Raw genomic sequence first — 26,586 nt, 5'->3', positions numbered from 1 at the left:
GTAGTATGCTATAGTTTTCCTGTGTACAGATGCATTCGTTGAGAAGATATTGAGAGTTGAAATTTTTTTGGGTCATGGTTTTGCTGTGAAATGGGGCCCTTTATAACTCCCACAGTAAACAACAGATTATTCGTATGAAATTTTGTGCTCTTACACACTCTGTTTTACTGAGTAGTATGCTATAGTTTTCTTGTGTACAGATGCATTCGTTGAGAAGATATTGAGAGTTGAAATTTTTTTGGGTCATGGTTTTGCTGTGAAATGGGGCCCTTTATAACTCCCACAGTAAACAACAGATTATTCGTATGAAGTTTTGTGCTCTTACACACTCTGTTTTACTGAGTAGTATGCTATAGTTTTCTTGAGTACAGATGCATTCGTTGAGAAGATATTGAGAGTTGAAATTTTTTTGGGTCATGGTTTTGCTGTGAAATGGGGCCCTTTATAACTCCCACAGTAAACAACAGATTATTCGTATGAAATTTTGTGCTCTTACACACTCTGTTTTACTGAGTAGTATGCTATAGTTTTCTTGTGTACAGATGCATTTGTTGAAAAGATATTGAGAGTTGAAATTTTTTTGGGTCATGGTTTTGCTGTGAAATGGGGCCCTTTATAACTCCCACAGTAAACAACAGATTATTCGTATGAAATTTTGTGCTCTTACACACTCTGTTTTACTGAGTAGTATGCTATAGTTTTCTTGTGTACAGATGCATTCGTTGAGAAGATATTGAGAGTTGAAATTTTTTTGGGTCATGGTTTTGCTGTGAAATGGGGCCCTTTATAACTCCCACAGTAAACAACAGATTATTCGTATGAAATTTTGTGCTCTTACACACTCTGTTTTACTGAGTAGTATACTATAGTTTTCTTGTGTACAGATGCATTCGTTGAGAAGATATTGAGAGTTGAATTTTTTTTGGGTCATGGTTTTGCTGTGAATTGGGGCCCTTTATAACTCCCACAGTAAACAACAGATTATTCGTATGAAGTTTTGTGCTCTTACACACTCTGTTTTACTGAGTAGTATGCTATAGTTTTCTTGAGTACAGATGCATTCGTTGAGAAGATATTGAGAGTTGAAATTTTTTTGGGTCATGGTTTTGCTGTGAAATGGGGCCCTTTATAACTCCCACAGTAAACAACAGATTATTCGTATGAAATTTTGTGCTCTTACACACTCTGTTTTACTGAGTAGTATGCTATAGTTTTCTTGAGTACAGATGCATTCGTTGAGAAGATATTGAGAGTTGAAATTTTTTTTGGTCATGGTTTTGCTGTGAAATGGAGCCCTTTATAACTCACACAGTAAACAACAGATTATTCGTATGAAATTTTGTGCTCTTACACACTCTGTTTTACTGAGTAGTATGCTATAGTTTTCTTGTGTACAGATGCATTCGTTGAGAAGATATTGAGAGTTGAAATTTTTTTGGGTCATGGTTTTGCTGTGAAATGGGGCCCTTTGTAACTCCCACAGTAAACAACAGATTATTCGTATGAAGTTTTGTGCTCTTACACACTCTGTTTTACTGTGTAGTATGCTATAGTTTTCTTGAGTACAGATGCATTCGTTGAGAAGATATTGAGAGTTGAAATTTTTTTGGGTCATGGTTTTGCTGTGAAATGGGGCCCTTTATAACTCCCACAGTAAACAACAGATTATTCGTATGAAATTTTGTGCTCTTACACACTCTGTTTTACTGAGTAGTATGCTATAGTTTTCTTGTGTACAGATGCATTCGTTGAGAAGATATTGAGAGTTGAAATTTTTTTGGGTCATGGTTTTGCTGTGAAATGGAGCCCTTTATAACTCCCATAGTAAACAACAGATTATTCGTATGAAATTTTGTGCTCTTACACACTCTGTTTTACTGAGTAGTATGCTATAGTTTTCTTGTGTACAGATGCATTCGTTGAGAAGATATTGTGAGTTGAAATTTTTTTGGGTCATGGTTTTGCTGTGAAATGGGGCCCTTTATAACTCCCACAGTAAACAACAGATTATTCGTATGAAATTTTGTGCTCTTACACACTCTGTTTTACTGAGCAGTATGCTATAGTTTTCTAGTGTACAGATGCATTCGTTGAGAAGATATTGAGAGTTGAAATTTTTTTTGGTCATGGTTTTGCTGTGAAATTGGGCCCTTATAATTCCCACTGTAAACAACAGATTATTCGTATGAAATTTTGTGCTCTTACACACTCTGTTTTACTGAGTAGTATGCTATAGTTTTCTTGTGTACAGATGCATTCGTTGAGAAGATATTGTGAGTTGAAATTTTTTTGGGTCATGGTTTTGCTGTGAAATGGGGCCCTTTATAACTCCCACAGTAAACAACAGATTATTCGTATGAAATTTTGTGCTCTTACACACTCTGTTTTACTGAGTAGTATGCTATAGTTTTCTTTTGTACAGATGCATTCGTTGAGAAGATATTGAGAGTTGAAATTTTTTTGGGTCATGGTTTTGCTGTGAAATGTGGCCCTTTATAACTCCCACAGTAAACAACAGATTATTCGTATGAAGTTTTGTGCTCTTACACACTCTGTTGTACTGAGTAGTATGCTATAGTTTTCTTGAGTACAGATGCATTCGTTGAGAAGATATTGAGAGTTGAAATTTTTTTGGGTCATGGTTTTGCTGTGAAATGGGGCCCTTTATAACTCCCACAGTAAACAACAGATTATTCGTATGAAATCGTGTGCTCTTACACACTCTGTTTTACTGAGCAGTATGCTATAGTTTTCTAGTGTACAGATGCATTCGTTGAGAAGATATTGAGAGTTGAAATTTTTTTGGGTCATGGTTTTGCTGTGAAATTGGGCCCTTATAATTCTCACTGTAAACAACAGATTATTCGTATGAAATTTTGTGCTCTTACACACTCTGTTTTACTGAGTAGTATGCTATAGTTTTCTTGTGTACAGATGCATTCGTTGAGAAGATATTGAGAGTTGAAATTTTTTTTGGTCATGGTTTTGCTGTGAAATGGGGCCCTTTATAACTCCCACAGTAAACAACAGATTATTCGTATGAAATTTTGTGCTCTTACACACTCTGTTTTACTGAGTAGTATGCTATAGTTTTCTTGTGTACAGATGCATTCGTTGAGAAGATATTGAGAGTTTAAATTTTTTTTTGGTCATGGTTTTGCTGTGAAATTGGGCCCTTATAATTCCCACTGTAAACAACAGATTATTCGTATGAAATTTTGTGCTCTTACACACTCTGTTTTACTGAGTAGTATGCTATAGTTTTCTTGTGTACAGATGCATTCGTTGAGAAGATATTGTGAGTTGAAATTTTTTTGGGTCATGGTTTTGCTGTGAAATGGGGCCCTTTATAACTCCCACAGTAAACAACAGATTATTCGTATGAAATTTTGTGCTCTTACACACTCTGTTTTACTGAGTGGTATGCTTTAGTTTTCTTTTGTACAGATGCATTCGTTGAGAAGATATTGAGAGTTGAAATTTTTTTGGGTCATGGTTTTGCTGTGAAATGGGGCCCTTTATAACTCCCACAGTAAACAACAGATTATTCGTATGAAGTTTTGTGCTCTTACACACTCTGTTGTACTGAGTAGTATGCTATAGTTTTCTTGAGTACAGATGCATTCGTTGAGAAGATATTGAGAGTTGAAATTTTTTTGGGTCATGGTTTTGCTGTGAAATGGGGCCCTTTATAACTCCCACAGTAAACAACAGATTATTCGTATGAAATCGTGTGCTCTTACACACTCTGTTTTACTGAGCAGTATGCTATAGTTTTCTAGTGTACAGATGCATTCGTTGAGAAGATATTGAGAGTTGAAATTTTTTTGGGTCATGGTTTTGCTGTGAAATTGGGCCCTTATAATTCTCACTGTAAACAACAGATTATTCGTATGAAATTTTGTGCTCTTACACACTCTGTTTTACTGAGTAGTATGCTATAGTTTTCTTGTGTACAGATGCATTCGTTGAGAAGATATTGAGAGTTGAAATTTTTTTGGGTCATGGTTTTGCTGTGAAATGGGGCCCTTTATAACTCCCACAGTAAACAACAGATTATTCGTATGAAATTTTGTGCTCTTACACACTCTGTTTTACTGAGTAGTATGCTATAGTTTTCTTGTGTACAGATGCATTCGTTGAGAAGATATTGAGAGTTGAAATTTTTTTTGGTCATGGTTTTGCTGTGAAATGGAGCCCTTTATAACTCACACAGTAAACAACAGATTATTCGTATGAAATTTTGTGCTCTTACACACTCTGTTTTACTGAGTAGTATGCTATAGTTTTCTTGTGTACAGATGCATTCGTTGAGAAGATATTGAGAGTTGAAATTTTTTTGGGTCATGGTTTTGCTGTGAAATGGGGCCCTTTGTAACTCCCACAGTAAACAACAGATTATTCGTATGAAGTTTTGTGCTCTTACACACTCTGTTTTACTGAGTAGTATGCTATAGTTTTCTTGTGTACAGATGCATTCGTTGAGAAGATATTGAGAGTTGAAATTTTTTTTGGTCATGGTTTTGCTGTGAAATGGAGCCCTTTATAACTCACACAGTAAACAACAGATTATTCGTATGAAATTTTGTGCTCTTACACACTCTGTTTTACTGAGTAGTATGCTATAGTTTTCTTGTGTACAGATGCATTCGTTGAGAAGATATTGAGAGTTGAAATTTTTTTGGGTCATGGTTTTGCTGTGAAATGGGGCCCTTTGTAACTCCCACAGTAAACAACAGATTATTCGTATGAAGTTTTGTGCTCTTACACACTCTGTTTTACTGTGTAGTATGCTATAGTTTTCTTGAGTACAGATACATTCGTTGAGAAGATATTGAGAGTTGAAATTTTTTTGCGTCATGGTTTTGCTGTGAAATGGGGCCCTTTATAACTCCCACAGTAAACAACAGATTATTCGTATGAAATTTTGTGCTCTTACACACTCTGTTTTACTGAGTAGTATGCTATAGTTTTCTTGTGTACAGATGCATTCGTTGAGAAGATATTGAGAGTTGAAATTTTTTTGGGTCATGGTTTTGCTGTGAAATGGAGCCCTTTATAACTCCCATAGTAAACAACAGATTATTCGTATGAAATTTTGTGCTCTTACACACTCTGTTTTACTGAGTAGTATGCTATAGTTTTCTTGTGTACAGATGCATTCGTTGAGAAGATATTGTGAGTTGAAATTTTTTTGGGTCATGGTTTTGCTGTGAAATGGGGCCCTTTATAACTCCCACAGTAAACAACAGATTATTCGTATGAAATTTTGTGCTCTTACACACTCTGTTTTACTGAGTAGTATGCTATAGTTTTCTTTTGTACAGATGCATTCGTTGAGAAGATATTGAGAGTTGAAATTTTTTTGGGTCATGGTTTTGCTGTGAAATGGGGCCCTTTATAACTCCCACAGTAAACAACAGATTATTCGTATGAAGTTTTGTGCTCTTACACACTCTGTTGTACTGAGTAGTATGCTATAGTTTTCTTGAGTACAGATGCATTCGTTGAGAAGATATTGAGAGTTGAAATTTTTTTGGGTCATGGTTTTGCTGTGAAATGGGGCCCTTTATAACTCCCACAGTAAACAACAGATTATTCGTATGAAATCGTGTGCTCTTACACACTCTGTTTTACTGAGCAGTATGCTATAGTTTTCTAGTGTACAGATGCATTCGTTGAGAAGATATTGAGAGTTGAAATTTTTTTGGGTCATGGTTTTGCTGTGAAATTGGGCCCTTATAATTCTCACTGTAAACAACAGATTATTCGTATGAAATTTTGTGCTCTTACACACTCTGTTTTACTGAGTAGTATGCTATAGTTTTCTTGTGTACAGATGCATTCGTTGAGAAGATATTGAGAGTTGAAATTTTTTTGGGTCATGGTTTTGCTGTGAAATGGGGCCCTTTATAACTCCCACAGTAAACAACAGATTATTCGTATGAAATTTTGTGCTCTTACACACTCTGTTTTACTGAGTAGTATGCTATAGTTTTCTTGTGTACAGATGCATTCGTTGAGAAGATATTGAGAGTTGAAATTTTTTTTGGTCATGGTTTTGCTGTGAAATGGAGCCCTTTATAACTCACACAGTAAACAACAGATTATTCGTATGAAATTTTGTGCTCTTACACACTCTGTTTTACTGAGTAGTATGCTATAGTTTTCTTGTGTACAGATGCATTCGTTGAGAAGATATTGAGAGTTGAAATTTTTTTGGGTCATGGTTTTGCTGTGAAATGGGGCCCTTTGTAACTCCCACAGTAAACAACAGATTATTCGTATGAAGTTTTGTGCTCTTACACACTCTGTTTTACTGTGTAGTATGCTATAGTTTTCTTGAGTACAGATGCATTCGTTGAGAAGATATTGAGAGTTGAAATTTTTTTGGGTCATGGTTTTGCTGTGAAATGGGCCCCTTTATAACTCCCACAGTAAACAACAGATTATTCGTATGAAATTTTGTGCTTTTACACACTCTGTTTTACTGAGTAGTATGCTATAGTTTTCTTGTGTACAGATGCATTCGTTGAGAAGTTATTGAGAGTTGAAATTTTTTTGGGTCATGGTTTTGCTGTGAAATGGGGCCCTTTATAACTCCCACAGTAAACAACAGATTATTCGTTTGAAATTTTGTGCTCTTACACACTCTGTTTTACTGAGTAGTATGCTATAGTTTTCTTGTGTACAGATGTATTCATTGAGAAGATATTGAGAGTTGAAATTTTTTTGGGTCATGTTTTTGCTGTGAAATGGGGCCCTTTATAACTCCCACAGTAAACAACAGATTATTCGTATGAAATCGTGTGCTCTTACACACTCTGTTTTACTGAGTAGTATGCTATAATTTTCTTGTGTACAGATGCATTCGTTGAGAAGATATTGAGAGTTGAAATTTTTTTGGTTCATGGTTTTGCTGTAAATGGGGCCCTTTATAACTCCCACAGTAAACAACAGATTATTCGAATGAAATTTTGTGCTCTTACACACTCTGTTTTACTGAGTAGTATGCTATAGTTTTCTTGTGTACAGATGCATTCGTTGAGAAGATATTGTGAGTTGAAATTTTTTTGGGTCATGGTTTTGCTGTGAAATGGGCCCCTTTATAACTCCCACAGTAAACAACAGATTATTCGTATGAAATTTTGTGCTCTTACACACTCTGTTTTACTGAGTAGTATGCTATAGTTTTCTTGTGTACAGATGCATTCGTTGAGAAGATATTGAGAGTTGAAATTTTTTTGGGTCATGGTTTTGCTGTGAAATGGGGCCCTTTATAACTCCCACAGTAAACAACAGATTATTCGTATGAAATTTTGTGCACTTACACATCTTCCCCCCACTTACCTCATATTTTTGAAGGAAAATTAAGCTTAATTTTTTTTTCTGTAATTTTAAAAATTTAATTTGCATAATAGAAAATGTGAGATTTGATTGATACTGGCTCGGAAACAGAACATTGTTTTGGGAAGAGTTAGACCGAGAGATGTCTGTCAGCCTTCACTTTAGCAACGGTAATAGATGGTGCGGTTAGTGTAACGGCTGCGAACTATGTACTACATATACTCGGACATCCTGCAGTCGACCACGAAGACCGCTGGTCAAACATACCGCAGCATCCGCATGTTGTGAATCTTAATTCTTCTGCTTGATAAGTATTAATGAGTATCAATTTCAAGTTAGAGTTAGTTTTTGTTTTTTTTTTTTTTTAATTAAAACCTAAAACAAATTTAATGCTTCGACCATTCAGTATAACTATTCGTATAAACAACAGGCTTATTTTTCAGCTTTATAAATATTCAGATTAGTTGAATACTGAGTAGGGCCAGGCGCGATGCCTCTTTTAGAAACTTATACTTCTTTCAGCGACATTAATGCTTATTTTTTTTCAAGAACGACTCAACATGAACAAACACTTTTCACAAAAAACGTTTCACATGGAAATGATGTGTAGGTAGTACGTAAAGTTTAAATAATACTGTTGTAATCTCGTAAATTTTAAATAAAACCGCTGTAACCTTAGAAAATAAGTCTCCTCACTATCTGAGGAATCATTTCAACTTTAGAATCACTAAACTTACAATAATTTTACTGTAAAACTGTTTCACATAAAGTTGGTAGAGCTATGTATTTACAGTAAACTGGCAAAGATGATATTATGAGAAACATTGGAAGTGGAATTTTCTGGACATTTTTTTCTAAATTGTTAAAAATTGATTCATTGAATTTTAGTAGTTCCTGTTCAGGAATATTGACCCAAAATTTCCAGTTGAAACAGCTGCTTAGCAGAACTGAATTGTAAATGTCTGGAGTTTTTCATTTTTGGATCATGTTCTAGTCCAGGGGTCGGCAACCTATTTTAAGTAGAGAGCCATTTCTCCCTAAATAATTTTAATAAATCTTACCAAGAGCCGCAAGGATGATAGTGTAAAGAACTCTGTAGATCACATTTGTAATCGCAAATTATTATTTTATGACATTCAATAACATTTAAATGTTTTATATATTTATTTTCACATATTGCAAGGAAATAAACAAATAAATAATAACTAAACCAGTGTTTGAATGAAAATAGCGGCAGTTCTATATATTACGTACTTTATTTTAATATAATTCTATTCAATTTCTAACCTTTCACATTTAAAATTCTTTTTGGAAAAATATCTTTAATAATAATTTTCATTTGTTTCAATAAAATTGAAATATATAATATATTTTGGACAGGCTGAAGAGCCACACAATTTGGATAAAAGAGCCGCCTGTTCTAGTCCAATCCATACACAAACCTAAACACCCACAAATTTGACTTAACTCACTTTACTTTAACATAAATTTAGGGTTGTTGAAAGGGCCTCATCATCTATTTGTTAATTTTTTTAATTGTCGTTTACTAGAAAACAGCATCTAATAAACAAAACCCTAAAACCATTGGATTATTACGGTCATTCCAGATTTCTTAAAACTCTTCTTAAAACATGATTAAATGTGATGCAATTTTGATTTCCTTCCGCATCCAGTCAGGCCAATCAAACTTTATCCACTGAATTACGAACGTTTTCTTTCAATATCACCAATCCTATCCTCCCTAATGACTTTAAAATCCTTTTTATTTCCTATCGGGACACCTCTATAAATATTAAATTTCTCTACTACAACCATGCTAATCTTATAATATCTTCATTAGCCATTGTTCCTGACATCTAATTCAACCATGTAAATATTTAGTTAGAAATGGGAGTAGACTTTGTCAAGTGCCGCAAATGTGTTTGTAACGCTACTATCAGTTTTATTTGTACTAAACGCTACAATAAATAAATAAATAAAATATTCTAGTTTATTTTTTGCATTTAACATTCCTAGTTTTAAAATGTGGCAATCGAAAACTTTTTTTAAGAGACAGTTTCGAAAAGATTAAGTAACCCATTCCGTCCGATTCCTGTTGAGGAATTTTTTAAGCGTTTTCCATTCAGGATAAAGAGCAGATATTGTACTAAGCAAGCGAATTACAGAAAAGCGATTTAGATTTAGAACGAAGAATTTATACTCTGAATCACCACGGCAAATGCGACAATATTTGTAAATTATATATGTTTTAGAAGCTTTAAAGTGGTTTAGTCTTCGTAGCTGTTAGAAAGAAAATCCAGTTATATTTTTGAGTAAACTGGTTAACTGGAATAACAGAAACCATCGCCTACTGTGGTTCTGGCTTAACCCAACCAACTTTTTAAAGAAATTTTCATCCGGTTACTTCTAGGTGGATGAAACAAGCTTCAGCCAAACGTTTTTCTTTTTGCAGTAGTTGGTAACAAAGTCTTACAAATGCAAGAGTTTCATGAAATTTCAAAGATTCACACTTCTTATTCCAAATTATATTTTCTAATAATATTTCATACACAATATATAAATCTAATAAATGTTAATTTATAATGTATTTGTTAATAGGAATTTCCTTCTAAGATACCTTTTATTTCCGTTTTACGTAGTGTTCGTTCAAAATGTTTTTAAAATTAAAAATTAAAAATCCTGGTTTGTTCCAAGAGAAACAATGTGTTTACTCACCACTATGGCAATACTGGTTAAATAAACGTCAGCTGGCTACCCTGGAAAAATAAATATTTCATTAGTAGCAAATATAATTAAAAATAAATAATAGTGTTGAAGGTGAGTTAGCAGGCAATGTAAATGACTGAAACAATGTTGGAGACAACATCTCTACTCCAATGTAATGAATGAAAATCGAACTGCCTTGGGCAGTCTTATTGGATGTATAATCTCTTTCGAATAAACAAAACGCGGAAATCTCCTGCCTAAAAGGAGAGTTCTCTTTCTGACCGCGTTGAAGAAAATGCATGACCGTCACTAGTATATCAAAATAAGTGATGGACCTGCAAGTTCCACTAAACCTGCAACAGTATTTTCTTCTCAAATACTTAACTTCGGGGTAATAGTTCAGCTAGAGTTAGGCTGATCTTTGTTTTATTTTCAGGCGTTCCTGTGGTTTTCCTCAACCAAATATTTCTTTTAATTCCAGTTTCCAACTGGATCCGACCTCTTCTTTCCGTCCGTAACCATGGAGGCTTTCTCGGACGCCATCTATCCACTTTTCATTGGGTCTACCCATTCTTCTTCCAGTCTCTCTTTACCATTCTTCCATCTTTCTTTTTATATAGCCGTACCATCTTAGTTTCTTTTCCTCCACCTTCTGTAGCGCATTTATTGAAATGTCCATTTTCTTTCTTATTCTTTTTCTTACTCTTTCACGTCTTGATATTTGAGCTCCCCGTAATCCATCTCGGTGGTAGAAGCTCTTTTTTTTCAGTCTCAGCGGCAAATGATCTTATCCAATTTTTTTTAAATTTATTTTTATTTTCAATGAATATCTTTTCTTTTAAGAAATAATGCATTTGAACAAACGAAAATGGGTTAGCCCAGTGGTTAGAGCGATGAATTGAATCTAGATGTGATAGATTGTGCATTCTTGTTCAGCATCCTTGAATGCAAACTCTAGCGCACATTAGCAGTCATTGTTTTCTATTACTTAATATCTTAATATAACCGAAATGTGCAAATCGGCTTTAGTTGCTCAAATTTCCAATGCGTAGGCTTGTGTATTTTAAAATCTTTGAGAGAGATTTATAGAATTGTGTAGGTAGGTAATTGGCAGGGTGTGAGAATCGTGCGTAATTATATATGACAATAGATAAACCGGACAGTCCGATGAATAGTATTGTCTATTGTTTGCCCCCTGGTGCTGCCGTATACCCCCGAACTGTCGCTAATTCATGAATGATGGTACTACTCCGTAACGTCTCCTATATTACCCCCAACTCCTGCAACTGTCAACTTGCTCCTGCTGCATAGGACATGGAATATTCTGCCTAGATTGTGCTTGTCGCTTTAATAGATGGCCATCACTGTGACTAATTTTTTTTTTTTTTTTTTTTTTAATCGACCAGTTGTAAGCGACATTTGTTTAAAAATTCTATTTGTATAATAAGTAGCGCGCCTGAATTTACAAGGATTTTATTAATTCTTCAATTGAAGACATCTAAAAAGAATTCTGACTCAAAATAAGAGGCTAATCAAATCTTCATGAACCTTAATTCAACATGAAATGAGCTTCGGCCTTGCAAACTTACAGAGTATAATAATTGGGCTCGTTTTAAAGTACAAAATTTAATATTTCACTGCTTTTATTTATTTTCAATAAAAAAAAATAAAAAATCCAATATCATAGTGAGTAGGTATAATAACACTGAACTGTACATTAGGTATCCTAACAGATTCTTAAAGATAAGCGACATTTTTGATAATGATTGCGTGCGCTTAACTGACCAATGTAGTTGGTGCCCCATTCTTCAAAAGAAAAAGACAAAAGCCCGGTCTCAGTCGAATTGTTGGACGCATCAATCTAACGAGACTTAATTATTTCATCGCGAACATTAATGTCCTGCTAGCAGTTAGGATTCAAAGCACATCATCACACAATCAGCCATGATTACTGTCATTATTAAGCATAATTTTAAGTTAAACAAGTAGGTTAATTAATGTAGGAAAGGCATTCAACTTTGAATGACATAGAAGGCTACTTATAAACTTATCATATGTAACTTTACCAAGTACCTTGTCTTTCTAACAGAAAATTTAATGTAGTGGTTGGTAGTGTTCGTTTCGTTTAAGAATTATTGAGGCAGGTGTTCCTCAGGGTTATGCGGCCTCTCCTTTTTAATATTTTTATTAATACCTTCACTAAGCTAAATATTAAACCTTGACTGAGAGTCTCAATGTTGATGACGCACAGTTTTCTTCATTTCTGCCATCTCACAGTATAATAGAAGCTTTATTATTATTTTTAAGTAGAGGATAAGACAAAGGAATCAAAAAGAAAAAGTTAAGTCGCTTAAATTTGTTAAACATTATCTTGGACAAGCGAAGAACCCCGTGTACTGCTAGATTTCCAGCTAACATTCACCAAACATTAGGTTAGTTATGAGGTAGTTCGTTGGGTTTTATCTGCAGCCTCTTTCCTCCACTGAACAGGGACTTCCGTCTTAGCTGTTTCATTAAGAAATTAATTTATTATTTAAATGTTCGCCTGGTACTGTTTATATCTCTTGTCTGGTCTAATATTTGGGCTATCTATTACCTAAAACTTCTGAGGAAACAATATAAATATGTGCGGCTAGCCGGGATCTTTTCCAGAAGGACATCAATTTGCCATATGTCCACTAAACTAGACGACGTATTTAGTAATCCTTTCATTACTTATAATTTAACCAAAACTTTTATTCAGTCTTGCAGAAATAAATTTAATTTTAAGCTTGATACTATATGAAACAGAAAACTCTGCATCATCTTTCGATACCATCCTCATATTCCGCCACATTCAATCTCTCCAATCCATTAGCTGGGCCTTGTAAATAATAAAAATATTCATGTTGCAAATCTAATATGTGAATAGCCTTCATCCTTTTTTTTTCTGTTCATCACTTTTATCTTGTATTTGTCAAATAATCTTTTCCTTAAAAAAAAAGAAGTTTTTCCGTGTTAAGTGAGTTTGTGTTTGCGTACGCGTTTTAGCTTTATTTGAAGGGTTGAAGCGTGAAGTAGAGAGTAAATTGCCCCTAGCCGAGTACACTCAGAGGAGACAACCGATTTGTCAGCCGAGCCTTCAGGGTATAAATGTGGAACCCATTTACCAACTACATGTTTGTCTGCGTGTGTGTGACTAGCTTATAGATGGGCTTATATATTCTTCCAATTACGAAGATCGATGATCTTCTTAGCTTTGCTATTTCCTGCAGAGATTCATATAGTACTTTAAGTTCAGAACTGACAACAATAGGAAATGCTGAGATAAGAAGTTATTTTCCTGCTTGTAATTCATTTATATAAAGTAAAGCGCCTTGGTGATAAGAGTTAGTTGTATTGACTTATATAACCTTAGTAAAGTTTGTTCGCTTCTGAGATAACTTGGACGTAACATACCTCCGTTCAACGGAATCATTTTATTGTGAGGCCAAATTCTAAATTCCAATAGAATTTAATTGCGTAAATTGCTGCTAGTGAGAGTCATGTGAGTGTCTACACTCACTGAGTTTTTATTGTATTTTGATTTTGTTGTCTGTAATTACTTACGTTAATGCAGTAAAATTGCTCAAATGAAGTATGAATGAAATGTTGGGGTACTAGCTGATTTGTGTACCTTTTAACGTTTAATCAACCCTTAGACTTAACTTTTTAAACCTTAAGTTTTTGTTGAGGAGATTAATTAATAAGCACTAAACGCTACTTTGGGTACCTCAAGTTGGGCTAGATTTCATTTAGTTAATACCTTAAATTCTTAAAATTGAAATTTAGTATTAAAGTTGTAGAGACAAAATTTACTGGTTAAAGAAGTTCTTGTTTTAAATAATGGTTACAAACTCTTAGCAAATTCAGCCGGATCAAAGTGTCAAGAGGCCAGGAAGTTAAGCCCTTCTGCTAATACAGCCACGAAGTGAAAACAAAAAGAAAAATTACAAGTGTTATTAATGGGAGATTCTTTTTTAGGGAGAAAAATAAATTTAACCAGCAAACTCGCCTTTTTATAACTGGAGGAAAGGGCGAGCTACAGGAGAGCCGGGGTGCGGTGTACAATACATTGGATTATATGCGAAGGGCCTCTTCCCAGGGCAATTCTGTCTAAAGCAAGAGAGATAAGCCTTTTTCCAATTTTCACACTCCGTTATGACTTTTCCGAACGGCTAACTCACATTACTTGTAGTCAGCTTCCCTCTCAGACGAATTTTACTTCTCTTTTCTCATTTTGCTTCAACATCTCCCAGGAGTAGAACACTGGTCGACTTTAGAAGATACTGAAGGCGGCCAATGGGAGGTAGGCGAACACAGGCAATATTAGGTACATGTATTTGTATTTTACCTTATATTTTCAAGCATGGAGCACACATGACTTATTCTTTATATTAAATGTTTTTCTTGTAAACCATTTCTCTCTTTATTTATATAAACAGTTCTTGTCTTAAAACCATCGAAAAGCCCCACCCTTCCATCGTTGTAATAAATCTTATTTATTATTGATACTTTTTCAATACAGTAAGATCGTACAAATCTTTGCAAATATATTGATTAAGTGGCCAAACACAGATTGATCTTCAAATTAGAAGATCTTATTCAGCAGTTTCCAAGAATTAAATGATTAAATAAAATTGTATTCAAGATATTCGCGACCTTCAAGAAGGTAGTTTTCGAGTGCTGCTATCAAGTCGATTAGTGATGCACCCCGAAACAGCATAACACAGGAGGCGTGGCTATGCATTCACGAGCCATTTAACATGAGGTGCCCTGCACATTGTGGAGAATCAGGAAAAGAAATTTCCCGGTTGGTTTAAGAGGCAATTCCATGGAAGTCAGTTTTCTCTATGTCGACTATAGTAGCGATAATGGTAAAATCAGAGTGGTTTTCGGCACCCATGTGGAACGGAAATGGTCGCTTAAGACGAATAGAACACAATGCCGCTTTACAAGAAAATATCCTTTCTTCTTTGCCTTGTTCCGTTTTTCGTGGCTTATTTTAAAGCTATGTCAGTTCCTGACTACCTTCCCTGCCATTTGTTCATACTTGGAGTAATTATAATAAGATTAAAATTAAGATTAAGATAGTTGATGGGACGGGTCCTACGCCCACTCAGCACCGCAGCCACAGAAGACTTATTGTACCAGCCCCTTCTTAGTTCTAGTAAGCGAACCCTCCCCTCCTAAAGAGGTTGATGACTTTCCCTACTAGTTCTTTTTGCGCTACTATCTCCTTCGGCCTCACCGTTCCAAAAGTTTCATAGCGCAAACGTTCGATTGAATTAATAATAAAATCTGTCCTATCTGCGAACAAGGGTCGCTATCCTCTTAAAGAATTACAGGAAGTTAAGTTTTGCACATGGAAAGCCTTCCACTAGGCATTTCTTTAAAATATTGAAGATTCCAAAAGATATTGGTCTGCACACTGCATTATCGCATCCGGCAAAAAATTAAAAGAAAAGTCTGGTTTTTTAATGCCCTTCAGAAAATTCATCTTTCGTTAAAAAGATGACTTATTGGTAATGTTTTTAATTAAAACACGTCAAATAAATGATCTCTGGTGCCCGAACATGCCTTTGCCAGCGTCCAGCAAGTGGTTTTTCGTCACTCATTCCGAAAAATGAATAGTAGAGGTTCAGAGAAAATGCTCACTGATTTCCGTGTCTCGACTTTTGAGTGATTTTAATTGCACTTATACGGAGTACACATCTACGCTCCTAGTTGGTATTATTCCGTTTAATCTAGGTTCTTGAAATAATAGATTGTCATGAGGTCCTCTTATAAGAAATTTTGACGGCAGTTCTAGCTGAAATTAACGGTTCACCTATATTCTACAAAAAAAAAAAATAATAATAATAATAAATAGGGAAGGGATTATACTACCACGCGGAGGTCCCGGGTTCGAATCCAGCTACTGACCCTTAGATTTTCTCTTCCAAGGAGCTGCTTACAGCTCACTGTCCGGTTATGGACAGTGTTGTCTGTAACGAGAGAACACTGTCCGGAGGCCGTACAGTGCACTGAAAAAAGCTCCGGGCGCCAATAACTTTAGATGTTGACGCGCCTTAAATCATTTTAAAAAAATAATAATAATAAATAAATAAATAAATAATAATAATATTTAGAAAAATTATTATGTATATACAAAAGCAGCACCCTTTGACGAAAAATCTTACCTCCCATCATCTTGAACCAAACTCCTATACCAACTGTGGACAAAGTACGCTACCTTGGACTGTACCTAGACCCTAGACAAACGGTTGACATGGAATCCCCATACTAGACTGAAAAGACAAGAAACTAACCAACGCTACAAACTTCTCGCCAGACTGCTTGACAAACGATCTAAACTCAATCTACAAAACAAAAGACACTTATACCTTCTGTTATTGCAACCTATTTGGTCATACGGCATCGAAGTATGGGGATCGACTAAACGTTCCAACTCTTTACGCATTCAGACTTTACAATCAAAAATACAACGAAAACTAACCTTTCCATCCATAATGAGCTCAAAATCCCTTTCGTTAAAGATCTTGCTAAAACTCGTTTCTTAAAATTTCATTTCTCTACAGCAGCTCATCCTAACCCTCTCATAGAACACCTCCAATACCAGGTAACCCTCCAAGGAGATTGAAGAGAAGATGGCCCCACGATTTACTCTCATCCTAAGAGCAGTATAGCCAGAGCACGTTAATGGAGTGACACACTGGGAGGAGTCCTATCCGTATTCATGATATTGTGATATTGTTACATCACGTTTACTTGTTGTGACAGTAGTTGCAGTTGTGAATAATCAATAAGAGATTAAAAAAAACAAACATATAAATATGTATATTTATATGTACATATCTAGTTATGTACTTACATATTAAGCACAATATATGAAGTTTGTTTACGGAGTTCAAAAACAAAAAGTAATAATTAAAGGAATTTCTAATTGATCAATTTCACCAACTTATTGCCGGTTCCGTTATATAGTTAATACAATTTGAGTTGTGCCAATTAGAGACCCAGACAGTCTCACCCGAACGATGGGTCATAGTTATTTTTAAAAACCTTTTATTTTAGCAAAGTGAAAGTATACAAAGTGGATCTGATAATGTCTTCTTCCCGTTGAAACTCACAATCGAACATTTGCACTTTAACAACACTTCTGTTTAAGGGGAATAACATAGAAATTAAAAATAGAATAGAATTCTGAAAATAGGGTATTTTTTTGTTTTGACTTTAAAGTCAAACTGCGTGATTGGGCTCTTATCTTTTTTTCTCTCTATTCGTCATCCTTTGCTATCTTTCTCTCGCTCTTCTTTCTCTTTAAGGAAACTTAATTTCGCACATTTTAATAGAAGAACATCTTAATAGAAGAATAGAATGGAAGCTTTGTGAAAGGCCAGCAAGAATTCCTTTGCTAGTGAACCACAAAAAACCTTAGGAGCAGAAAATCCTGCTTCAAACAGAACGACGTTTTTCTTCATTGCTTTCTTAGTGTTTGTATTTCATTTTCCCATGACCACCATCCCCTGCTGTTCGCCTATTGCGAACTTTCCACAAGCTCCAAAGTAGATCTCAAGTTTGCTGGTAAATATTAGAAGAAAGAGGAGCTGGACGGCGAGAGAGGGTGGTGGAATGAATGAAAGAAAAGATGCACTCGATGACTTCTCTACCACTCCAAGAGCTCAGCTTCTACTTTTGCTTGCGCAGTCTTACACTTTATTAAGTCCTTCAGTATTTATTCCGGCCCGTTTATTTTGATTAATTTATTCCCGGCCATTTTCCATTTTCTCCACTATTAGTCTTTCAACATTTCTACACCACGCTTGACTAGTTTACATTTTCTTCAATGTAATAACAAGGTTTTCAAAAATATCGTAAACAATATTACATTCAAAAGGGTTTTTTGTGATTTGTGATTAAGGTTTACCTCAATTAGTGCTATTTGAAGAAGACTTTGAAAACAAGAAAGAAGACTCCTAACAAATACCTGTTGTAAAGACCTAACGATGAATTTTGTATACACTCTGTACGCAATTTGTCGTAAACTAATATTGGATAAAAAGTAAAAGATTCCCATACACAAATTTGTTCGTTGAACATGAAAACCACCTCAAAAATCTATTTCGGTTTGATTTTAGTATGTTCTACAATTTGAACATTACGCCAAGTCTAGCTCATGCTCGAAATAACTTGTACATGTATACAACCAAAACTAAGTTGTACTGGCTGCCCTTACCGTCTCCTACACATGCACGCGTGGTTGTAGTAAACATAACATGACAAAATCTGCCAAGAATTGTCTTAAAATTGTTCTGTATTTTTGGAGATTCGCTCGTAAAAAAGCTCATATTTTTTATATAAATAAATTCGATTTCTCATTACACAAATATAGATCTATACCTTTTATTTGATTGTGCCAGGAAAATTCTCTTTAACCAGTTCTAGCCTTCTAGCTTCTCTCCAAGGTACAACTTGCAGATGTAATACCTGTTCAGCATTAACAGGCTCTCACCACGTCACATTGTATGCATACCCCTAAAATCTATATTGCTGACTATGTTAATTTTTGTTTTGTAGCTTTCTAAAACAACATTAGGGGCATGATACCCCTAATCCCAATAAAAGCAGAACTAACCTATCTGGGATGCGCCGCATCAGCAGAGATAATGTGAGAACAATGTGTTTATTTCACTGTGGCTGAGATAATCTCCACACATAACTCATTTCTCGTGAAAGGAGGTTTAATTTCAGTGGAATTGCCAGTTTGACGACATTATAATAAATGACATTCACAAAATGTTTTTATTTTAATTAGTTTGGCATGTTCTTCAATTTCTAATTCCAAACTTTTAGTTATAAAACTTCATTCTGTTTTATTGCATTAGATTTTGCCACTTTCACAATAATTATTTATATTTAGCGACCACAGAGCAGATTTTCTTACAGAAAGACCTTGTCTAACTTATTAATGAATGTTTGTAGGGAACACTATGAAGAAATAGCAGACTACACTTTTAAACTAAATCTTGCAAAATTTTAGGCTTTGGAAGATTTCTTCTACTGGAATCCAATGAATAAGTCAAGAATTTCTACTGTTAGGGCTTTTATGCAATATGTTGCAACTTTATTAACACTTTTTACGTACAAATTTTAAGAAATTGTGCTTTTGATTGAACTTCAGTTACTGCAATTTACTTATTGCGTTTTTCGTTGTTATTAACTTATTGGCCAACATCACTATTCATCAGTATTCATTTGTATGCGACTAGTGACTTCTAAATTTAGAAATATATCAATTATGTTCATTTATTGATTTATATATCAACCTTTTTGTATATTATAATATTATTATATTTATTTAGCTGACCATAATAAACATATTTAATTTATTTCTTTTTTAGATTTTTTATTTTGAAGCTGGTCCGAACTTTAGGAGTAAAACTTATAAATATGGTAGGACATTTTTGACTTAATTGGAGATTTCAGGCTGATAACTGATAAATTACTTCTTAAGGATCAAAATGTTTGATAGAAGGTAAAAGAAAATGAGATGTTCTGTTATAAGTTATATTAAAATATTATATGATAAGTTGATAATTTATATTTTTTATAATATATGTTACAATAGAATTGCAATACTAAAATTGGTAGAAATTGTTACAATTATTCAAAATTAAGACTAAAATTATATAAATATTATATTCTTACATTATAGTATTTTCTCAATGAAAATTAACGAGAATCTAGAAGAGCGTGGTATCCGCTAAGCTTGCTGAATTCCCACGCAGAAATCTCGGGTTCAAATCTAGCTGCTAGATAGATTCTCTTCTCCTAGCAGCTTCTTGTAGCATTTTTGTCTGGTTGTTTGTATCGATAGAGTACTTCCGAAAGCCGGTAATGCAATGAATAAAGCTGCAGGCCCCAATAATCACAGACATGGGCGCGCCTTGTAAAAAATTTAAAAAAAATCTATATTAGATTCTAAATTGGCCTGCCAGGAAACTATGCCTGTATACTATACATACTATTACGGCATATATCGTTCATACCGTATTCTTTCTTGTATAACTAGCCTTAAAGAGTGTAGTAAGAAGCTCCTGAGTAAAATATAAAAACATGGATCCCTGATATGTGTATCCCGAATAGCCGCACCTTTCACATTGACACAAGGCGTGCATTGCAATTTCATTTTCTTCCTAATAGAACATGCTCAGACTATTCTCTGCTAGGCCAGTGTGATGTATGTGTTTGTCCATTCCCTCTAGGCCAGTAAAAAGATCTACATCCTATGGCAGTCCGGTCTTGCTTAGTAAGCCGCAGTAAGTTTAGGCGAGTCGCTGTTATTAATCTTTTTCGTCTGCCTCTGGCCTGGAGCTTACCCCGCTTACCAGTTAGGTGCCGCACTGATAAGGCATTTTGCGGTGCTACAAAAGGTAAAGAACTCTGAGCATTGAGTATAATGTCTAATTTGAAAAATGAAACATAAACTAAACCGAGTTTGTTCAAAGGTTTTTACATTGTCAAAACACACCATTAAATGTAATAGAAGTGGCGTAACGTAGGACAGCTCCAGTGTGAATTTTAAAAGCTGTTCTACCTTTCTAGTTGTTTTGTTTTAGTCAATATCGATTTTCTTTTTTGCTGATAAAAAATCAACCCTTCTCAAAATCAGGCATTTTCATGATGAAACTCTTTTTTTCAAAGGCAATGCCAGAATCGATCAGATAACTTTCTGATGAAGTCTGCTCTTATTGAAATTGGTAGTCTTTAAAGAGTCGAAATGCTATTTTCTGTTTCGGATTCGTAGAAAATTCATTTCCATAATTTTGTCATTTTTAGAAACACGTAGAAGCAGATTCTCGGTAGATTGCTATTAAATATTCAAAGTTTTATTTCTATAAAAAATTTATAATATTCAGGATTTTCATTTATATTTTGTTAATTACTTTCACGTAATTTAAAATTTATTATAGATAAACAAAAATTTAGAAAGTCAAACGTTCTTTAATAATTGAATCAGCCACTTTTTATCTATAGCAACTAATTCTAAATAAATCTAATTCTTCTATATCAATTTGACATACTTATGATTCGCAAACTTCGGCCCTATAAGTGTCTGACACAGAGCAGTGCAAACGTAAAGTAAATTTGTTTAAATGTCAGATCAATACATTTTTTTTTTCTCGTCAAAGTTTGGTTTACAAAAAATGAAGTAAATCAATCACAATGATATAAAATTATAATTAATAGAAGGCTTATTTCCTTGTTTGGAACTTCTTACAGCTCACTTTCCGGCGATGGACAGTGTTGTCTGTAGCAAGAGAACACTGTCCGGAGGCCGGCAGTGCACTGAAAAAAAGCTCCGGGCGCCAATGATCTTAGATGTTGATGCTCCTTAAATATTATAATTTTTAAAAAATAATAAGAATGCTCTTTTTTTGCTATTTCATTCTAAAGAAGTGGATATAAATTTTAAATGTATTTAATTGTAAATTGTAAGGATAACTACTCTGCAGGCGAGACCTGGAGTTTATGAATATAGTCGAGACTAGATAGTAGTTCTAGTCTCCTCTCACGTATTAAACATGATAAAAATGTTAAGAAGGTTGATTTTCATACAGCTTTGTAGGAGGTAACATAAGTAAAGTCAGTTCTTTGATAAGAAACATCTAAAATTCATAAAAAAATTGAATGAAAGTATTTCAGTTACATGAAGGACATTTAAAAAAGATAAACTTTTAGAGAAGGCAGGAGATGATGTGTTAGTTATAACCCTATGAACTATAAAGAGGCATGAGATATAAAAGTTTAAGAACCAGCGGAGTGTAGGATGGGAGGATTTTATATAAAGATTGTGACGAGAGCAAAAAAAATAAATTAAAATTTGAAACGGCATTATTAAAATTTATTTTTGTTAATGATTTGTGATATGGAGGTTTAATGAAGAAGTGTGGGAAGTAATTAGTATAAAAGTTGTTAAAATAAAATTAATGATTCAAGTTGAGAGCTTGCTTGGAACACTGTTGAGTGTCTTTATTAACAACAAAATTTTCATTTAATAATAATTTGCAGAAGTTCTCGATGGTAGTGCACTAATTGTACCCAAAATTTTGAGAAATAATAAAGAAATTTGGCTTGAAAAAAATTAGACATGTTGATAAAACCTTTCTATCTAAATTTAAAACAGTTTGGGGCATACTTTTTCGTTCATTTTTTCATTTTTTTTTTACTTTTTAAGCAGAATCTTTAAGGATTCGAAATAAAAGCTGTAAGTACTCGCAACAAGCAAAGAAAAATACAGGATTAGGGCATAGTAGTCCAGTCAGATTAGGATTTCACCTCGGAATGGAAGATAATAAGCTATAAACTTGTAAAAACCTTTGTTTTGGCAATTTATAAGTTGGCTCAAAAGTCTCATAGAATCTCGTGTATGCGTCAACGGAAATTAGTAGTCAACGGTCACGAATATCAGTCTTCTTTGCTGTAAATGACACTTAAAGTTATCACAAAAGTTGTTGAGCATAAAATTCTCTACATATTTGTTTCTATGCAATTTTGCATGCCATTAACCGTTCTTGAGATAGAGCGCGAAGAGTGGGAGGCGCTTAGATGTATTGCAAAGTAACTTTAGGTAAATTGTGTGATTCAGTACACAGTACGTTTTATAATGTTACAAAATATTAAAATTATTAAAAACCTTCGTTACTAACTAATTAATGAATCTATATAAACAAAAATGTAAATGTTCGTTGGTACAAAATCTTAATTCTTCCCAAGTTCTTCACTGATTGCTTTGAAATTTGGACGCAACGTTGCAGTCGAATACAGGCGTTTTCTTATACACCTATTGTATAGCTGTCTCACTTGTGACTGGTAAAAACATGTTTTTTGTCTTTTTTAAACAGTACTATCTGTTGGAAGTAAAAACATCACATGCTATACTAAATATTTTACGATTCCATTTCAATGTTTCCAATTGCATTGTTAAATTGATTATTCATAGATTTCAAAGTGCAACCGGTTAAAACGATAACTTCATTCTTCACGTTATGTCAAAATGATGCTTTTACGAAAACACTGCTGTATTCGGCATTATTACTCACGGTAGTAAATCATTTGGACGACGCAAACGAGGAAAGCGAGTCAATGGGCAACCTGGCATATTTAAAGAAACTACGATAGACAGACTGTACATTCCAATCAAGATGAATTCTTCTTTCTTGTATAAGCGCGGTCTAAGTCTTCCAGCAATTGGGAATTTAGAATGGGAATTGGGAATAAAATAATATATGTTAGAAACAGGCACTAGGTCTGTGTATATAATGTGTACACAATAGACCGGCTAGTCTCGCAAGTAGAGGTTTAGAGAAAGAAGAAAATACAAAATCTTCAATAGTTTTGCTGGAATTTCCTTAATTTCTGTTTCTGACATTGTATTTTTAGGATGAGCGTATATTATGTACATTAAGTCGGTTGTTTTTGTTTGTAGAGATTCAGAAAAAAGGAAATAAATGCATTCAAATTTATGCATTTCCAACAGAGTCATAGAGAAAATATAAATCGCACATGGCTGAAGATATTTTCCGTCGAATACACAAGGAAAATTGTAATATGAGCATGAATTTCACAGCTGAAATCTATTACGAAACGTTGATAATGATTGAAAATTAGTGTTTAGAAATCACGAACAAAGTTTTCTATCAATCGAGAATGCTATCGCCGAATCGATCTGTTAATGTAATTTTACTAAATGGATATTTTATTTATGAATAAATATAACTTATTGTTAGTTAATAACTAAGGTTTCTTAATTATATTTTGTAACGTAATAAAACGTACTATGTATTGAATTACACAGTTGACCTAACGTTACTAATACATACGGCTAAGCGCCTCCCACTCTTCGCGCTCTATCTCAAGAACGGTTGATTGTATGAAAAATTGCGTAGAACCAATTTGTAGAGAATTTTATGCTCTTTAACTTTTTCAATTTTAAATTTCATTTAGAGCAAAGGAAACAAGATATTTACATAAAAAAAGAGAAGGTTTTCGGGACCATTGACCACTAATTTCCGTTGACGTGTACACAGGATTCTGTGAAACTTTTGAGCCAACTTATAAAATGCCAAAACAAAGATTTATATTAGTTTATAGCTTATTATCTTCCATTCCGAGATTTAACCCTTTTTTACTTAATTTGTGGATGTTAGAGAGCCTCTAATGATTATTTAAAGCATTTTTTTTTATTCTGTTGTAAATAATTTATAAGGAGAACGCTTAATAAACACGAAATTGAGCTGTTAGTTATCTGCGGCAAGCGAAGTGTATACTTCGCTGTATACTAGGTATTCGAATGGGATTTCTAGCGAGGTGGTTAGTTCCTTATCTAGGATCAACGTTCCTTTAAGTAAGAAAATGGGGAATGTAAAAGTATAGTGCCTGTGCTTCGTCCTGTCATTCCCTCCTCGCTTCCAACAAACCAAACCTTATAAAGCGCGAAGAGCTGGTGCTGTTATATAGAAATGGCATTTCTGCCTGAGTGTATTTGGTGGGCTGCTTTTAACGCTACTGCCAGTTTACTGTGGTATTTTTAGGCAATATTATCGCCATTGGTAAAAGTGTAAAAAAATTGAAAAGTTTGCCTTTTTACATTCTTTGTTATATCTAACTACAAAAGATAACTTTTTTTTATTTTTATTGGGAGTTATTCTCATTTTTACATCGATTAGGAACTGTCTACGTACTTGTCAGTGTGTAACATGAGCGAAAAGATTGTACTAGCAACTAGTAATTACTTCCACTTGCTTGTTTTACAATTCGTAACGTCTGTTTGCTGAAGGTTACAAGTTCATCAAAATGAAAGATCACTTCTAGTTGATATATACGATACATGCAATTTAGATGCTTCTGAGAGACCTTACAACAAGATTTTTTTTGTCGATATTCGATCCTCCCGCAGTTTCCCATGACTTAATAGAATCAATTTTACATATTATTATTTTTTGGGAGGTAGGAATTTGTCAAAAATAGTAGCTTCAAGTGTTTTCTAGATATTATCCTCCATATTGTTGTACAGATTAAATACATGCGAAACCAAAATTTGTATTTAAAACACTTGTCTAGATAACATTTTAAAGCATTTCTGAGAAAGGTGGAGATTCTAGTGCTGAATTTGGTCTAAAATGCGAATTTCTTAAAAATTTGTGTCATTAAGTTTGTCGAAACCATTCCAGATGTGTCTATAAACTTTGCATTAACTAATGCCCTTGAAGCTTAACTTCCGTTTAAAACCTTTGCCAGAAAAATTTGTTCTTTAGCAGTTCTGTGGCAGGAGAGGGGGTAGGCGTCTCTCTAATGTGCCCTTCACAGAATTACCACCTGATTTTCATTCAATTAATTTTGTTTCTAAAATTTCGTGTCTGAAGAAAAAAATCACTTACTCATAAGTGTGAATGGCTAAGAGCCAAGGCCTCATATATCGTCTATTAGTTAAAGACCTGGTGTTTTTAGTTGAAATTCTTATCATGATAACTAACCGGAGAGGTTCCAGAAAGAAGCTCTTTTATTATAGTGAACTTATCAAAGCCAACTATCAGTAAAACGTCTTAGTAGAGAATATGAAAGTTAGAGAACAAAAAAACCGTGTATTTATACAAAAAAAAAATTTTATCTGGGCTTTTTTCCTTTCCCGTCCTTTTCAGTAAAAGTTAAAAACTAAGCGTTTTTAGTTGAAAGACCAAAACTGTTGGAAATTCTTTTTAATTCCTTAAATGTAGCCAGAAAGTACAGCAACTTGAACTACTGGAGTTAATTGCTAAAAACTTAAAAAAAGAAAACTACCTTAATCGCTTCCTGCCCTAACTGCTATCTCAACTTCCTTTTTATGGCATACAAAACTTCAATTTTTACAATCATCATGTTGATGGACTGTTCTTCAACTTTGTTGAACATCTCCTTTGTGTTACCTTGATGTATGATGGTTTGGGAGTTCCAAAATACCGTGTTCATATCATCACAGTGCCCATTGAATTGTAAATTTAATTTTTTAAATCGTAAACTTTTTTATTTAGTTATTGCGACTTGTGCATACTGTTTTTTATGTATAGTGTGTATACAATGTGACCCTAAGCGCCAAAACCACTGGAAATCGCCGGGAATGAAGACCTAATCGTGATTTTCTTCATGCACGAAATTTTAGAACCAAATTTAATTCTCACTGGATTAAAATTAGGTGGTAATTCAGTGAAGGGTACTTCAGAGAGGGAAAATTGCGTTATTAAGCGATTTGATGAATTGTCGAGGTAGCGCTTGGGCTACCGAGGAAGAATAGTTGGATAGATTAATGTGAAATGTAAGGATCAATTCGGAAATAAGAAATTTGGTTAGGTTTTTGGAGCATTGGGTGGTAACTGGGTAACTGGGTAATGAACACACATTGAAATGTACAAAATATTTATTCTATGGTTCTTACAGTATAACATAAAAAAACAAGTAACTAAACTAAGTGCGAAC

The 26,586-nt window shown here is 34.1% G+C and overlaps 1 protein-coding gene and 1 long non-coding RNA gene across 6 annotated transcripts in view; one reads left to right on the top strand and one right to left on the bottom strand.

Annotated features, from left to right (window-relative positions):
* Positions 1-26,586, bottom strand: part of Lar (tyrosine-protein phosphatase Lar) — an 855,139-nt gene that overhangs the window by 639,123 nt on the left and 189,430 nt on the right. Inside the window, exon 4 of the mRNA XM_074118628.1 lies at positions 10,063-10,103. The gene's annotated coding sequence lies outside the window, so the exon portion shown is untranslated. The remainder of the gene's footprint in view (positions 1-10,062; positions 10,104-26,586) is intronic.
* LOC141449468 (uncharacterized) overlaps positions 1-26,586 on the top strand; it is a 308,854-nt gene that overhangs the window by 237,003 nt on the left and 45,265 nt on the right. For 4 of the 5 annotated variants that reach the window (XR_012455528.1, XR_012455530.1, XR_012455533.1 and 1 more), the window contains one exon: positions 19,476-19,609. The exons of the other annotated variant lie outside the window; for it this stretch is intronic. This is a non-coding gene — a long non-coding RNA (uncharacterized lncRNA). The remainder of the gene's footprint in view (positions 1-19,475; positions 19,610-26,586) is intronic. 5 annotated transcript variants of the gene reach the window in all.

Source organism: Rhodnius prolixus, unplaced genomic scaffold, assembly GCF_049639745.1.
Source record: "Rhodnius prolixus isolate KJV_2025 unplaced genomic scaffold, Rpr scaffold_1, whole genome shotgun sequence".
Classification (NCBI taxonomy): Eukaryota; Metazoa; Arthropoda; class Insecta; order Hemiptera; family Reduviidae; genus Rhodnius; species Rhodnius prolixus.
Note: the sequence above shows the minus strand (reverse complement) of the source record. Positions and strands in the feature narration are given on the sequence as shown.